Consider the following 14,876-nt stretch of genomic DNA (forward strand, 5'->3'; position numbering starts at 1 on the left):
TCAATGGACCTCTCAACGACTTGCTGCTGGGACAAAACCCCTGCAACCAATCAGAGGTGGATCAGAAACTCAGGTAGTGTCCACTTCAATCTCCAGTCAGTCCACAGGACAACCTGAGGCTCCAGGGACGATGGACACTTCAACAGACCCAATGACCCAGTCTGTCAGTAAAGTCCCTTCACCAGTTCATCGATAGAGAAAAGTAAAGCTCCGTCTATGAAAGGACGGAGCTGTCCCTCCCTGAGTCCCCCAGCTGGGTGGAGGTAGAGTAGTAAGGACGTGGCCTGTCCCTCCCTGAGTCCTCCAGCTGGGTGGAGGTAGAGTAGTAAGGACGTGGCCTGTCCCTCCCTGAGTCCCCCAGCTGGGTGGAGGTAGAGTAGAAAGGACGTGGCCTGTCCCTCCCTGAGTCCCCCAGCTGGGTGGAGGTAGAGTAGTTAGGACGTGGCCTGTCCCTCCCTGAGTCCTCCAGCTGGGTGGAGGTAGAGTAGAAAGGACGTGGCCTGTCCCTCCCTGAGTCCCCCAGCTGGGTGGAGGTAGAGTAGTAAGGACGTGGCCTGTCTCTCCCTGAGTCCCCCAGCTGGGTGGAGGTAGAGTAGTAAGGACGTGGCCTGTCCCTCCCTGAGTCCCTCAGCTGGGTGGAGGTAGAGTAGTAAGGACGTGGCCTGTCCCTCCCTGAGTCCTCCAGCTGGGTGGAGGTAGAGTAGAAAGGACGTGGCCTGTCCCTCCCTGAGTCCCCCAGCTGGGTGGAGGTAGAGTAGTAAGGACGTGGCCTGTCCCTCCCTGAGTCCTCCAGCTGGGTGGAGGTAGAGTAGAAAGGACGTGGCCTGTCCCTCCCTGAGTCCCCCAGCTGGGTGGAGGTAGAGTAGTTAGGACGTGGCCTGTCTCTCCCTGAGTCCCCCAGCTGGGTGGAGGTAGAGTAGTAAGGACGTGGCCTGTCTCTCCCTGAGTCCTCCAGCTGGGTGGAGGTAGAGTTGTAAGGACGTGGCCTGTCCCTAAAGGTGAGACACTCAATAAGACAAGGAACCTCAGCTTGTCCTCAGCATGTCTGACACTGTGGGGGAGTTCTGTTTAAAGAGTCCATCAGTCCAGAGCTTCTTCCTCCTCTTCCTCCTCTTCCTCTTCTTCCTTTTCTTCCTCTTCTTCCTCTTCTTCCTCCTCTTCCTCTTCTTCCTCTTCTTCCTCTTCTTCCTTTTCTTCCTCTTCTTCCTCTTCTTCCTCTTCTTCCTCCTCTTCCTCTTCTTCCTCTTCTTCCTCTTCTTCCTCCTCTTCCTCCTCTTCCTCTGTCCTGCTGTTTGGGTCAGAATGAAGCAGGTCTGACGTTTAACGGCAGTAAAACTTTGTAAATCAAATAGTTTCATTTCTCTAAGTGACTAAAGTACAAAGACCATGTGAGGATCCCACTGATGGTACACAGGTTAGTCCTCAGGTCAGCAGTGAGAGTGTCCTCTGAGGGACACACAGGACACCGAGTCCACCAGCATGTCCAGCTTTAAGGTCAGCAGTGTGAGTGTCCTCTGAGGGACACGGAGGACACCGAGTCCACCAGCATGTCCAGCTTTAAGGTCAGCAGTGTGAGTGTCCTCTGAGGGACACGCAGGACACCGAGTCCACCAGCATGTCCAGCTTTAAGGTCAGCAGTGTGAGTGTCCTCTGAGGGACACAGAGGACACCGAGTCCACCAGCATGTCCAGCTTTAAGGTCAGCAGTGAAGCGCACAATACTTCTAGTGCTGCTCTATTGTCACGTCATGTCACCAGGATCACCGTGACACAGAAGCCTAGTGAGTTGTGTCCTGGGGAGGCTGACGTGACACTCTTCTCCTCTGAGGCTCATCGCCACGGAGAACCAGCTCTGGAAAGGTCTCATCTGAGGTTCTACTGGTCGGTTCTTCAATGAAGAGCAGGAAGAAAACAAGAAGACCTTCAGTTAAGATGAAAACAAAGTGCACTTATTGGTGAAGCAGGTGTTTGTAGTGACTCGTGTCAGGACAGGTTCCTGTGGCTGGTGAGGAAACATCTGGAGGACGTGTGAGAACTGTGTGAGAACCAGACGGAACCAGGTTCTCCAGGACAGACTGACTTCAGTGGAGAGTCTTTTTTCTAATAACATTTCCAAACTTTATGATTGTGCAGGGATTTCTTCACGGCTCGATACGTGGAGGAGAAAAACCTCCGGGACATGGAGAACGTGGAGAACCGGTCCCCCAAAGAGCCCGACATGGAGGTTCCTTCTCCACCTTCCACACAGAGGAAGGGCAAGAAGAGTGCAGATGGAGGTGCGTTCACTTTGCTGCCTGCTCACCAGCCTTCCTTCAAGGTCAGTGTCTCTTCAAACTGCTGCAGAAGCAGCTTCTGCCTGATGGAGGCTCTGACCTCCACCCAGCCGAGCTCCACCCAGTGTCTCTTCAAACTGCTGCAGAAGCAGCTTCTGCCTGATGGAGGCTCTGACCTCCACCCAGCCGAGCTCCACCCAGTGTCTCTTCAAACTGCTGCAGAAGCAGCTTCTGCCTGATGGAGGCTCTGACCTCCACCCAGCCGAGCTCCACCCAGTGTCTCTTCAAACTGCTGCAGAAGCAGCTTCTGCCTGATGGAGGCTCTGACCTCCACCCAGCCGAGCTCCACCCAGTGTCTCTTCAAACTGCTGCAGAAGCAGCTTCTGCCTGATGGAGGCTCTGACCTCCACCCAGCCGAGCTCCACCCAGTGTCTCTTCAAACTGCTGCAGAAGCAGCTTCTGCCTGATGGAGGCTCTGACCTCCACCCAGCCGAGCTCCACCCAGTGTCTCTTCAAACTGCTGCAGAAGCAGCTTCTGCCTGATGGAGGCTCTGACCTCCACCCAGCCGAGCTCCACCCAGTGTCTCCTCCCAGTGGGAAGAGGACCGCTCGGCTCCCCGTCTCTGCATCAAACACATATTTGTGTTCAGTTTGATTTGCAAAATAATCTAATAATCTAATAATCTAATAATCTAATAATCTAATAATCTAATAATCTAATAATCTAATAATCTAATAATCTAAAAGTGAATTATATTTGCAGCACAAAGAGTGAAAAGCCTTCGTCTGAGTGCCTGGTCATGAGGCAGCGTTCTGCTCCTCATCCTCATGATGTCATTCTGAGCTTCCCCATGAGAACACATGGGCTTCATCCTTCAGACACAAACAGGGATTGATCTCATGGTTTTAATGACGGGATTAATCAATTAGAAAAAATAACAACATGAACAACAATAAATAACAACAAGCCCAAGATGCTACGCTAACATTAGCAGTTAAGGCAGGAAGTCAGTGTATCAGATCAATGAGTCACATGACCAGTCTGGGATTGATGAGTCACATGACCAGTCTGGGATTGATGAGTCACATGACCAGTCTGGGATTGATGAGTCACATGACCAGTCTGGGATTGATGAGTCACATGACCAGTCTGGGATGGATGAGTCACATGACCAGTCTGGGATCGATGAGTCACATGACCAGTCTGGGATCGATGAGTCACATGACCAGTCTGGGATCGATGAGTCACATGACCAGTCTGGGATCGATGAGTCACATGACCAGTCTGGGATCGATGAGTCACATGACCAGTCTGGGATCGATGAGTCACATGACCAGTCTGGGATCGATGAGTCACATGACCAGTCTGGGATCAATGAGTCACATGACCAGTCTGGGATCAATGAGTCACATGACCAGTCTGGGATTGATGGTGAGCCTTTTCTAAATGTACTCATGCCTCATGTGACTGATTCAGACCTCGTGAAAACGAGTTAAACATTCCTGCTTTACACTGCTGAGCTGCTGGGCTGCTCTGAGTTCAGTTTAACAACACAAACATCAACGGGCCCGCCACAGCCGCCACGAGCCGCCACAGGCCCGCTACGGGCCGCCACAGGCCCGCTACGGGCCGCCACAGGCCCGCTACGGGCCCTTACACCCACCACGAGCCGCCACAGGCCCGCTACGGGCCGCCACAGGCCCGCTACGGGCCCTTACACCCACCACGAGCCGCCACAGGCCCGCTACGGGCCGCCACAGGCCCGCTACGGGCCCTTACACCCACCACGAGCCGCCACAGGCCCGCTACGGGCCGCCACAGGCCCGCTACGGGCCCTTACACCCACCACGAGCCGCCACAGGCCCGCTACGGGCCACCACACCCGCCACACCCACCACGGGCCGCCGCGGGCCACCACACCCGCCACAGCCACCACGGGCCCGCCACAGCCACCACGGGCCGCCGCGGGCCACCACACCCGCCACAGCCACCACGGGCCCGCCACAGCCACCACGGGCCGCCGCGGGCCACCACACCCGCCACAGCCGCCACGGGCCGCCATGGGCCGCCACACTCACCACTGGCCCGCCACGGGCCGCCGCGGGTCACCACGGGCCCGCCACGCCCACCACGGGCACACACACACACACACACACACACACACACACACACACAGGCCTAGAATCGAACCAGGGACCCCCTGCTGTGACATGGCAGTACTGACCACTGTGCAGCTCCACTGAATCTCTTTTCCTCCCTCTAAAGGGAAACAGACGAACCCGTCTGAGAAGCCGGTTCCCCCGGCAGAACCAGCAGAAGCGGTCCTGTGTGGGAGCGCCGCCATCGGGTCGCTGTCAGTGGCTGTTCTGAAGACCGGCGCTGCAGTGAAGAACATTCCACTGTACCGACACACTGCGGCTCTGAAGAACGCCGTACTGAGACAGCCCCCTCCTGGTCTGAAGGTAACCCTCAGCCTCCAGAACCAGAACCAGGGTTCTGAATGTCTGGCTGTTCCCTCAGCCTCCAGAACCAGAACCAGGGTTCTGAATGTCTGACTGTTCTCCCAGCCTCCAGCTCACCACCAGACCCAGACCCAGACCCAGACCCAGACCCAGGTGCCGGTGCCGGTGCCGGTCTGTCTGGTGCCGCTGCTCCGCGGTGGGAGGACGTCCCCTGGGAGACGGAGTCTCCTGAAGGAGCTGATCCTGATCCCCTCTGCGGGCCGAGCAGTCAGACAGGTACTCCTCTCACGGCACCTCTGCTTTGTCGTTGTCATGATTCTAGAACGTTGCTGAGGTTCTCCTGCTGTTTTCACTTTCTCACCAAAGCTTTTTTAAGATGCACTGAACTGTGAACTCGTTCACCAGATCGTCACGGTGACCCTCCAGCTCCAGAAGGAGGTGATGAGAATAATGAACACTTCAACAAAAGCCGGGGTGAGGGACAGAGCCGTTCATCCAGAGTCGGAACCGGGTTCACCAAGGCTCCGCGGAGCAGAGAACGTCAACGGTGGAGCCAAAGCGTGTTTTGTTCCTGAGCGTTCCTAAAAGATGTGAAGATAAAAGAGAAGCTCTATTCATCGTCATGGCGAATGTTCACCTTAATGTAGGGCTGCAGCGACTCTGGAATGTTTATCAAGCCCTCAGTACTCACTCTATTTACATTTCAATCCTTTAGGTAGTAATAACTGCAGTATTGTCGGATGACCCCCAGGACTCGTATTCATTATGTGAACAGTGGGGGATGAGAGTGGGAGACACTCAGCGTCTCATAACCTTGCAATGAGAACTGGCTCATTCAAACCTACAGCGAGAATATATTGGATCCTCATCCATTGTCATTCACATTCAGTTCATCCATCTTCAACAGAACTAAAGAGCAGGGACTTAAAGAGCAATGTATGTTCCTGCATTCAGAACGTTCAGCAGGAACAAACTCCGTTCACTTCTATTCAATTCAAAAGGACTTTATTTGTACTGCGACAAATACAACAGTCATTTCAAGGCACTTTGACCAAGTAGAGGAGATGGAGGAACGGAGAAGTCCTTCGACAGGGAGAAACCTGCAGAACCAGACCCGGAGGAGGAGGAACCTGCAGAACCAGACCCGGAGGAGGAGAACCAGACTCAGAGGAGGAGGAACCTGCAGAACCAGACCCGGAGGAGGAGAACCGGACTCAGAGGAGGAGGAACCTGCAGAACCAGACCCGGAGGAGGAGAACCGGACTCAGAGGAGGAGGAACCTGCAGAACCAGACCCGGAGGAGGAGAACCGGACTAAGAGGAGGAGGAACCTGCAGAACCAGGCCCGGAGGAGGAGAACCCTGCAGAGCCAGACCCGGAGGAGGAGAACCAGACTCAGAGGAGGAGGAACCTGCAGAACCAGGCCCGGAGGAGGAGGAACCTGCAGAACCAGACCCGGAGGAGGAGAACCCTGCAGAACCAGACTCAGAGGAGGAAGAACCTGCAGAACCAGACTCAGAGGAGGAAAACCAGACTCAGAGGAGGAGAACCCTGCAGAACCAGACTCAGAGAAGGAGAATCCTGCAGAACCAGACTCAGAGGAGGAGAACCCTGCAGTACCAGACCTAGAGGAGGAGGAACCTGCAGAGCCACACCATCCAAAGTGGGATGAATGCCGTCCCTCCTCATCAGACCAGGTTGCCCTCCAGGTTGCCCTCCATGTTGCCCTCCAGGTTGCTCTCCAGGTTGCCCTCCAGGTTGCTCTCCAGGTTGCCCTCCAGGTTGCCCTCCATGTTGCCCTCCAGGTTGCCCTCCAGGTTGCTCTCCAGGTTGCCCTCCAGGTTGCTCACCTGGTTGCCCTCCAGGTTTGCCCTCCAGGTTGCCCTCCAGGTTGCCCTCCAGGTTGCTCTCCAGGTTGCCCTCCAGGTTGCCCTCCATGTTGCCCACCAGGTTGCTCTCCAGGTTGCCCACCAGGTTGCTCTCCAGGTTGCTCTCCAGGTTGCCCTCCATGTTGCCCACCAGGTTGCTCTCCAGGTTGCCCTCCAGGTTGCCCTCCAGGTTGCTCACCTGGTTGCCCTCCAGGTTTGCCCTCCAGGTTGCCCTCCAGGTTGCTCACCTGGTTGCCCTCCAGGTTTGCCCTCCATGTTGCCCTCCAGGTTGCCCTCCAGGTTGCTCTCCAGGTTGCTCACCTGGTTGCCCTCCAGGTTGCTCACCTGGTTGCCCTCCAGGTTTGCCCTCCATGTTGCCCTCCATGTTGCCCTCCAGGTTGCCCTCCATGTTGCCCTCCATGTTGCCCACACTGTTTCCGAGACAAGATGGAGACAAGCAGTGGTTGAATGAGGACATTCAGTTCAACATGAGGTCACTTCAGTTAAAGGAGCCTGAGAAACTCAGTTTTTACTGACTGACACATGATGCAGCCTTCATGTTGGAGACTTCATTACCAGCGGCATGCTTTATGGATTATGGATTATGGATTATGGATAATGGATTATGGATTATGGATTATGGATTATGGATAATGGATTATGGATTATGGATTATGGATTATGGATTATGGATTATGGATTATGAATAATGGATTATGGATTATGGATTATGGATTATGGATAATAGATTATGGATTATGGATTAATGGAATGAATGCTGATCTGACAGTGTCACAGTGGTACAAGCTTAATGTGTTTACTCATGTTGTTTGACTCCCAGGCCAACCAGACCATAGTGTGTGATGCTGGCGTGCCGGTGCTGAGCGTCGATCGGCCCGAGCAGCTACTGGATGTGGTCGCTGAAGCCTGTTCTAACCTGGGACTGGTTCTGGGAACGCAGGTCCATTTAGCTCTGGACTGCGCCGCCCCCGAGCTCCTGGACTACGTGAGTGGACCAAAGCTGGTTTCCTCCTGAAGACTGTCAGAAAGCAGAGACAACTGATCTTCTTGTCCTCGCAGTCTAAAGGGAAGTATGAAGTGTCCCCAGGAGTGTTGAAGTCTCCTGATGAGTTAGTGGACGTGTACCACACCTTGCTGAGCAGGTACCCTGCGGTGGTGTCCCTCATAGACCCCTTCAGAAGAGAGGTACGTTCCAGACTCCACCGCTCCGTCAACTGCAACTCATCAAGAGTCTGTTCCTGTTCTGCTAAATCCACTTCCTGAAGGTTCTCCAGCAGTACTACTGGTCTCCATACCTGGACTGACGCCCCAGAAGTGAAGACAGTCTGTCCTCTCTGTCCTTGGCTTGTTTCAGGTTTTAAAAAGTGTGGCTCCAGTCCAGCTCACACAGACACAGCAGATTCTGAATGTAGCTCCTATGATCCAATATTCAAATGAGGAAAATCAAGGAGGAGCTAGAAACTTAGCTGGTTGACTAGTTTCCTGGTTGGTTTATTTTCCTAGTTGATTAGTTTCCTGGTTGACTAGTTTCCTGGTTGGTTTATTTTCCTAGTTGATTAGTTTCCTGGTTGTTTAGTTTCCTGGTTGGTTAGTTTCCTGGTTGACTAGTTTCCTGGTTGTTTAGTTTCCTGGTTGTTTAGTTTCCTGGTTGACTAGTTTCCTGGTTGACTAGTTTCCTGGTTGGTTAGTTTCCTGGTTGGTTAGTTTCCTGGTTGACTAGTTTCCTGATTGACTAGTTTCCTGGTTGGTTAGTTTCCTGGTTGGTTAGTTTCCTGGTTGACTAGTTTCCTGGTTGACTAGTTTCCTGGTTGGTTAGTTTCCTAGTTGGTTAGTTTCCTGGTTGACTAGTTTCCTGGTTGGTTAGTTTCCTGGTTGGTTAGTTTCCTGGTTGACTAGTTTCCTGGTTGATTAGTTTCCTGGTTGACTAGTTTCCTGGTTGGTTAGTTTCCTGGTTGACTAGTTTCCTGGTTGGTTAGTTTCCTGGTTGGTTAGTTTCCTGGTTGACTAGTTTCCTGGTTGACTAGTTTCCTGGTTGGTTAGTTTCCTGGTTGGTTAGTTTCCTGGTTGGTTAGTTTCCTGGTTGACTAGTTTCCTGGTTGACTAGTTTCCTGGTTGATTAGTTTCCTGGTTGACTAGTTTCCTGGTTGGTTAGTTTCCTGGTTGGTTAGTTTCCTGGTTGACTAGTTTCCTGGTTGGTTAGTTTCCTGGTTGACTAGTTTCCTGGTTGGTTAGTTTCCTGGTTGGTTAGTTTCCTGGTTGACTAGTTTCCTGGTTGGTTAGTTTCCTGGTTGACTAGTTTCCTGGTTGACTAGTTTCCTGGTTGACTAGTTTCCTGGTTGGTTAGTTTCCTAGTTGGTTAGTTTCCTGGTTGACTAGTTTCCTGGTTGGTTAGTTTCCTGGTTGACTAGTTTCCTGGTTGGTTAGTTTCCTGGTTGGTTAGTTTCCTGGTTGACTAGTTTCCTGGTTGGTTAGTTTCCTGGTTGACTAGTTTCCTGGTTGGTTAGTTTCCTGGTTGGTTAGTTTCCTGGTTGACTAGTTTCCTGGTTGGTTAGTTTCCTGGTTGGTTAGTTTCCTGGTTGACTAGTTTCCTGGTTGGTTAGTTTCCTGGTTGACTAGTTTCCTGGTTGACTAGTTTCCTGGTTGATCCTCCACAAACCAACGACCACTGAACCTTAACCTTCCCATGATGTTATGAAGACGGTTCAAAGTGTGAAGATGATCTTCTGTCTCTACATGGTTCTGGTTTTGCTCTGTGTGTTTGGACTCTCAGGACTCGGACCAGTGGGACAAACTGAACAAGAAGACGGGAACCAGATGTTCACTGATTTCTGACCTGACCTACAAGCTACAGGCTCCGCCCCCTCCAGGAGCCAGAGGCTTCATCCTCAAACACACCAACCAGACCACAGTGAGCGACTTGATCCACATCGCCTCCGAGCAGCAAGGTACACACACACACACACACACACACACACACACACACACACACACACACACACACACACACACACACACACACACACACACACACACACACACACACACACACACACACACACACACACACACACACACACACTAAAACAACCTGAATAATAAAACTCGTTGCATCTCTCAGTCAATCCATTGATTCATTCGATGATCAAATTGTTTTAGAGATTAAAACGACATGTGTTTGATGTGTGTTAATAAGGAGGCTGTGGAAGAGAGTGGAGGGAGTATCCTCCTAATCTGGGATTTAATCCCTGAAGCACAGTGTTGGACTCACGTGTTACAAAGAGTACCCACTTACAGTTTTACCATTGGCTGTAACGCAGCAATACAACACATTACTAATAAAACGTTGGTAGTATTACACTCATTACAATCAAGTAACACACATCTGAGGAATCGTAACATTATTAGGTGTTTTCTTTAAGAATTTAAGAAATTACAGCGAAACATTCTGCCGATATAAAAGTCAGCGAGTAAGAAGGATGAGCTGCTGCTGGGATTCACCAAGACCACCGCAGGTCCAGCTCACGTTAGATTCTACAGTAGTGAGCAGGGAGCGTCTGCTAATCACTCTGAGCAGCGGCAGTGAGCAGGGAGCGTCTGCTAATCACTCTGAGCAGCGGTAGTGAGCAGGGAGTGTCTGCTAATCACTCTGAGCAGCGTGGTAGTGAGCAGGGAGCGTCTGCTAATCACTCTGAGCAGCGGCAGTGAGCAGGGAGCGTCTGCTAATCACTCTGAGCAGTGAGCAGGGAGCGTCTGCAAATCACTCTGAGCAGTGAGCAGGGAGCGTCTGCAAATCACTCTGAGCAGCGGTAGTGAGCAGGGAGCGTCTGCTAATCACTCTGAGCAGCGGTAGTGAGCAGGGAGCGTCTGCAAATCACTCTGAGCAGCGGTAGTGAGCAGGGAGCGTCTGCTAATCACTCTGAGCAGCGGTAGTGAGCAGGGAGCGTCTGCTAATCACTCTGAGCAGCGGTAGTGAGCAGGGAGCGTCTGCTAATCACTCTGAGCAGCGGTAGTGAGCAGGGAGCGTCTGCTAATCACTCTGAGCAGTGGTAGTGAGCAGGGAGCGTCTGCTAATCACTCTGAGCAGCGGCAGTGAGCAGGGAGCGTCTGCTAATCACTCTGAGCAGTGAGCAGGGAGCGTCTGCAAATCACTCTGAGCAGCGGTAGTGAGCAGGGAGCGTCTGCAAATCACTCTGAGCAGCGGCAGTGAGCAGGGAGCGTCTGCTAATCACTCTGAGCAGCGGTAGGGAGCAGGGAGCGTCTGCAAATCACTCTGAGCAGCGGTAGTGAGCAGGGAGCGTCTGCAAATCACTCTGAGCAGCGGTAGTGAGCAGGGAGCGTCTGCTAATCACTCTGAGCAGCGGTAGTGAGCAGGGAGCGTCTGCAAATCACTCTGAGCAGCGGTAGTGAGCAGGGAGCGTCTGCTAATCACTCTGAGCAGTGGTAGTGAGCAGGGAGCGTCTGCTAATCACTCTGAGCAGCGGCAGTGAGCAGGGAGCGTCTGCTAATCACTCTGAGCAGTGAGCAGGGAGCGTCTGCTAATCACTCTGAGCAGCGGTAGTGAGCAGGGAGCGTCTGCTAATCACTCTGAGCAGCGGTAGTGAGCAGGGAGCGTCTGCAAATCACTCTGAGCAGCGGTAGTGAGCAGGGAGCGTCTGCAAATCACTCTGAGCAGCGGTAGTGAGCAGGGAGCGTCTGCTAATCACTCTGAGCAGCGGTAGTGAGCAGGGAGCGTCTGCAAATCACTCTGAGCAGCGGTAGTGAGCAGGGAGCGTCTGCTAATCACTCTGAGCAGCGGTAGTGAGCAGGGAGCGTCTGCTAATCACTCTGAGCAGCGGTAGTGAGCAGGGAGCGTCTGCTAATCACTCTGAGCAGCGGTAGTGAGCAGGGAGCGTCTGCTAATCACTCTGAGCAGCGGCAGTGAGCAGGGAGCGTCTGCTAATCACTCTGAGCAGTGGCAGTGAGCAGGGAGCGTCTGCTAATCACTCTGAGCAGTGGCAGTGAGCAGGGAGCGTCTGCTAATCACTCTGAGCAGCGTGGTAGTGAGCAGGGAGCGTCTGCTAATCACTCTGAGCAGCGGTAGTGAGCAGGGAGCGTCTGCTAATCACTCTGAGCAGCGGTAGTGAGCAGGGAGCGTCTGCTAATCACTCTGAGCAGCGGTAGTGAGCAGGGAGCGTCTGCTAATCACTCTGAGCAGTGGTAGTGAGCAGGGAGCGTCTGCTAATCACTCTGAGCAGCGGTAGTGAGCAGGGAGCGTCTGCTAATCACTCTGAGCAGCGGTAGTGAGCAGGGAGCGTCTGCTAATCACTCTGAGCAGCGGTAGTGAGCAGGGAGCGTCTGCTAATCACTCTGAGCAGCGGTAGTGAGCAGGGAGCGTCTGCTAATCACTCTGAGCAGCGGTAGTGAGCAGGGAGCGTCTGCTAATCACTCTGAGCAGCGGTAGTGAGCAGGGAGCGTCTGCTAATCACTCTGAGCAGTGGCAGTGAGCAGGGAGCGTCTGCTAATCACTCTGAGCAGTGGTAGTGAGCAGGGAGCGTCTGCTAATCACTCTGAGCAGTGGTAGTGAGCAGGGAGCGTCTGCTAATCCCAAACCGCTGCAGCAGTGAAGACAGAAAGTGTAGAAACATCCAACAATGTGACTGTAGCGTCAGCAACACCACTGCAGCTCCACCCCCTGCTGAGCGGAGCTACAGCACATGGTTTCATTTAAACCTGTTTGTGTTTCCTCCCATTCGTCAGGACCTGAGGTGTCAGTCTGATCAGTTTATTGATTATTGATTAGGTCTGATTCAAACTGCTGTGATCTTATGGATCTCATTTCATCTGTGCTATTGGTTTGCCATGTAAACGGATGTACAATAATTAGTGTGTGTGTGTGTGTGTGTGTGTGTGTGTGTGTGTGTGTGTGTGTGTGTGTGTGTGTGTGTGTGTGTGTGTGTGTGTGTGTGTGTGTGTGTGTGTGTGTGTGTGTGTGTGTGTGTGTGTGTGTGTGTGTGTGTGTGTGTGTGTGTGTGCAGGTTCCGTGTTGATGGGAACAACAAGCAGTGAGCCCTGCACCGATGACTCCTGGTCAGATATCGTGAGTATCGCCTGCCTGTTTCCAGCATCTCCTCACTACCTTTCTGTCAGGTCAGCTGTTCAGTCAGCTGTTCAGTCAGCTGTTCAGTCAGCTGTTCAGTCAGCTGTTCAGTCAGCTGTTCAGTCAGCTGTTCACCAGTGACGTGCAGTCAAGGTAGGCAGGGTAGGCAGGGTAGGCAGGGTAGGCATGGTAGGCAGGGTAGGCAGGGTAGGCAGGGTAGGCAGGGTAGGCAGGGTAGGCAGGGTAGGCAGGGTAGGCAGGGCCGACCCAAGGTTGAATTGAAAAGAATGAAATATTCATTTCTATTATTTGTTTTAATTGAATATAATTATAATACAATGAGCTTACAGTACCTAGAGGTTTGAAGGTGTCAGCATTTTGGGCTTTTCATTGCCCAAATGACTGAACACCGCCCCCTCCTGGTCTGCAGAGAGGCTGCACAAGTCAGTCATTCCTGCGCTGTCTTACTGCGAAGGCCACACCCTCTCCTGAAGGAGATGATGAAGACATTTTCACAACTTTCTTTAGAGGACAAACAGCAGCTTTTAAAAGATGGGAGACCAACACCTGAGCTCCAGACCTCCAGACCTCCAGACCTCCAGACCTCCAGACCTCCAGACCTCCAGACCTCCAGCAGCGGAGAGATCCGAACATTGTTTGTACTTTTCCACAGTGAATGGTACAAAAGGAAGTACTGGGTGAATTAAGAGGAAAAGGTGCTGCACAATATGAAGAAGTGCATGAGCCTGTTGTTGTAAAGGTATGGCTGTCACTCTCATATAAATCTGGGGGGCAGACGTGGTTTCAGCACCACAGACAGCTCCTCCAGAGTGCTGTTCATTTTCTCCATAGTTCTGTGTTCCCAGCATAAACACTGGATGTGCTGCCATGTCATGAGATATATATCTTGTTCGATATACCAGTCTGGAGACCACTGTTGAATAATTGTTAAAGTTTATTTAATGGTGTTTTACCATCTTAATTTTCCTTGTTACTGTACGAGCCCCGCAGCTCGTTAACATGTCGGAGGGCGGCTTTACGTGATGCCCCTGAAGGCATCACTCAGAGCTGTCAGCTCCTGCGGTTAAAGCCAAACCAGACCAACATGGCCGCTCAGACACTAACTTTCTCTTTTACTACTGAGCAGTTCAGCAAAACGTATTTTTAAAAACATTTGAAGCAAGAAATAAGCTGTGCAGTGGAAAAGTTAAAACGCTCTTAAAACGTGACCTGCTGTGAGGGTCGTGACCTGCTGTGAGGGGGCGTGGCCTGTTAGGAGGGGGCGTGGTCTGTTGTGAGGGGGCGCGGTCTGCCGTGAGGGGGCGTGGCCTGTTATGAAGGGCGTTGTCTGCGGTGAGGGGGCGTGGCCTGTTGCGAGGGGGCGTGGCCTGTTGTGAGGGGGCGCGGTCTGTAGTGAGGGGGCGTGGCCTGCTATGAAGGGCGTTGTCTGCTGTGAGGGGGCGTGGTCTGTTGCGAGGGGGAGCGACCTGCTGTGAGGGGGCGTGGTCTGTTGCGAGGGGGAGCGACCTGCTGTGAGGGGGCGTGGTCTGTCGTGAGGGGGCGTGGTATGTTGTGAGGGGGCGTGGCCTGCTGCGAGGGGGAGGGTTAGATGTTCTGTCAGATGTTCTGTCAGCTGTTCGGTCAGCTGTTCAGTCAGCTGTTCAGTCAGCTGTTCGGTCAGCTGTTCGATCAGCTGTTTGGTCAGCTGTTCGGTCAGCTGTTCGATCAGCTGTTTGGTCAGCTGTTCGGTCAGCTGTTCACAATCACAATGAGAAATTGTTCGGTCTTTCCTCTCTTGAGTATTTCTACCCTGCACTGTTCTGAAACTGTAATATTCAGGACATGAATTTAGGATTGATGCTTTTGCCACCCTGACATCAGGAACCTCTTTAGCTCCACTCTCAGACTGCTAATCAATCATTCATTGATGGAGGACAGCATCTCCATCTCCATGGTAACCTGCATGTTAGTGTGAGAGAGCAAAGCTGTGGTGAACAGCTGAGATCAGCTGAGATGAGAGCATGAAGAAAGCTGAAGCTTCATGGAGTCTGGTGTTGCTGTGCTGGAGGGGGGGGGGGGGGGGGGGTGATGTACCATTCTGATGATCTGACCTTCAGTCTTCCTCCTCCTCCACCTCCTCCATCTCATGTTCCTCCTCCACCCTCTATCACACATCA

The sequence above is a fragment of the Lipophrys pholis genome, assembly GCF_963383615.2.
Source record: "Lipophrys pholis genome assembly, contig: SCAFFOLD_28, whole genome shotgun sequence".
Lineage (NCBI taxonomy): Eukaryota > Metazoa > Chordata > Actinopteri > Blenniiformes > Blenniidae > Lipophrys > Lipophrys pholis.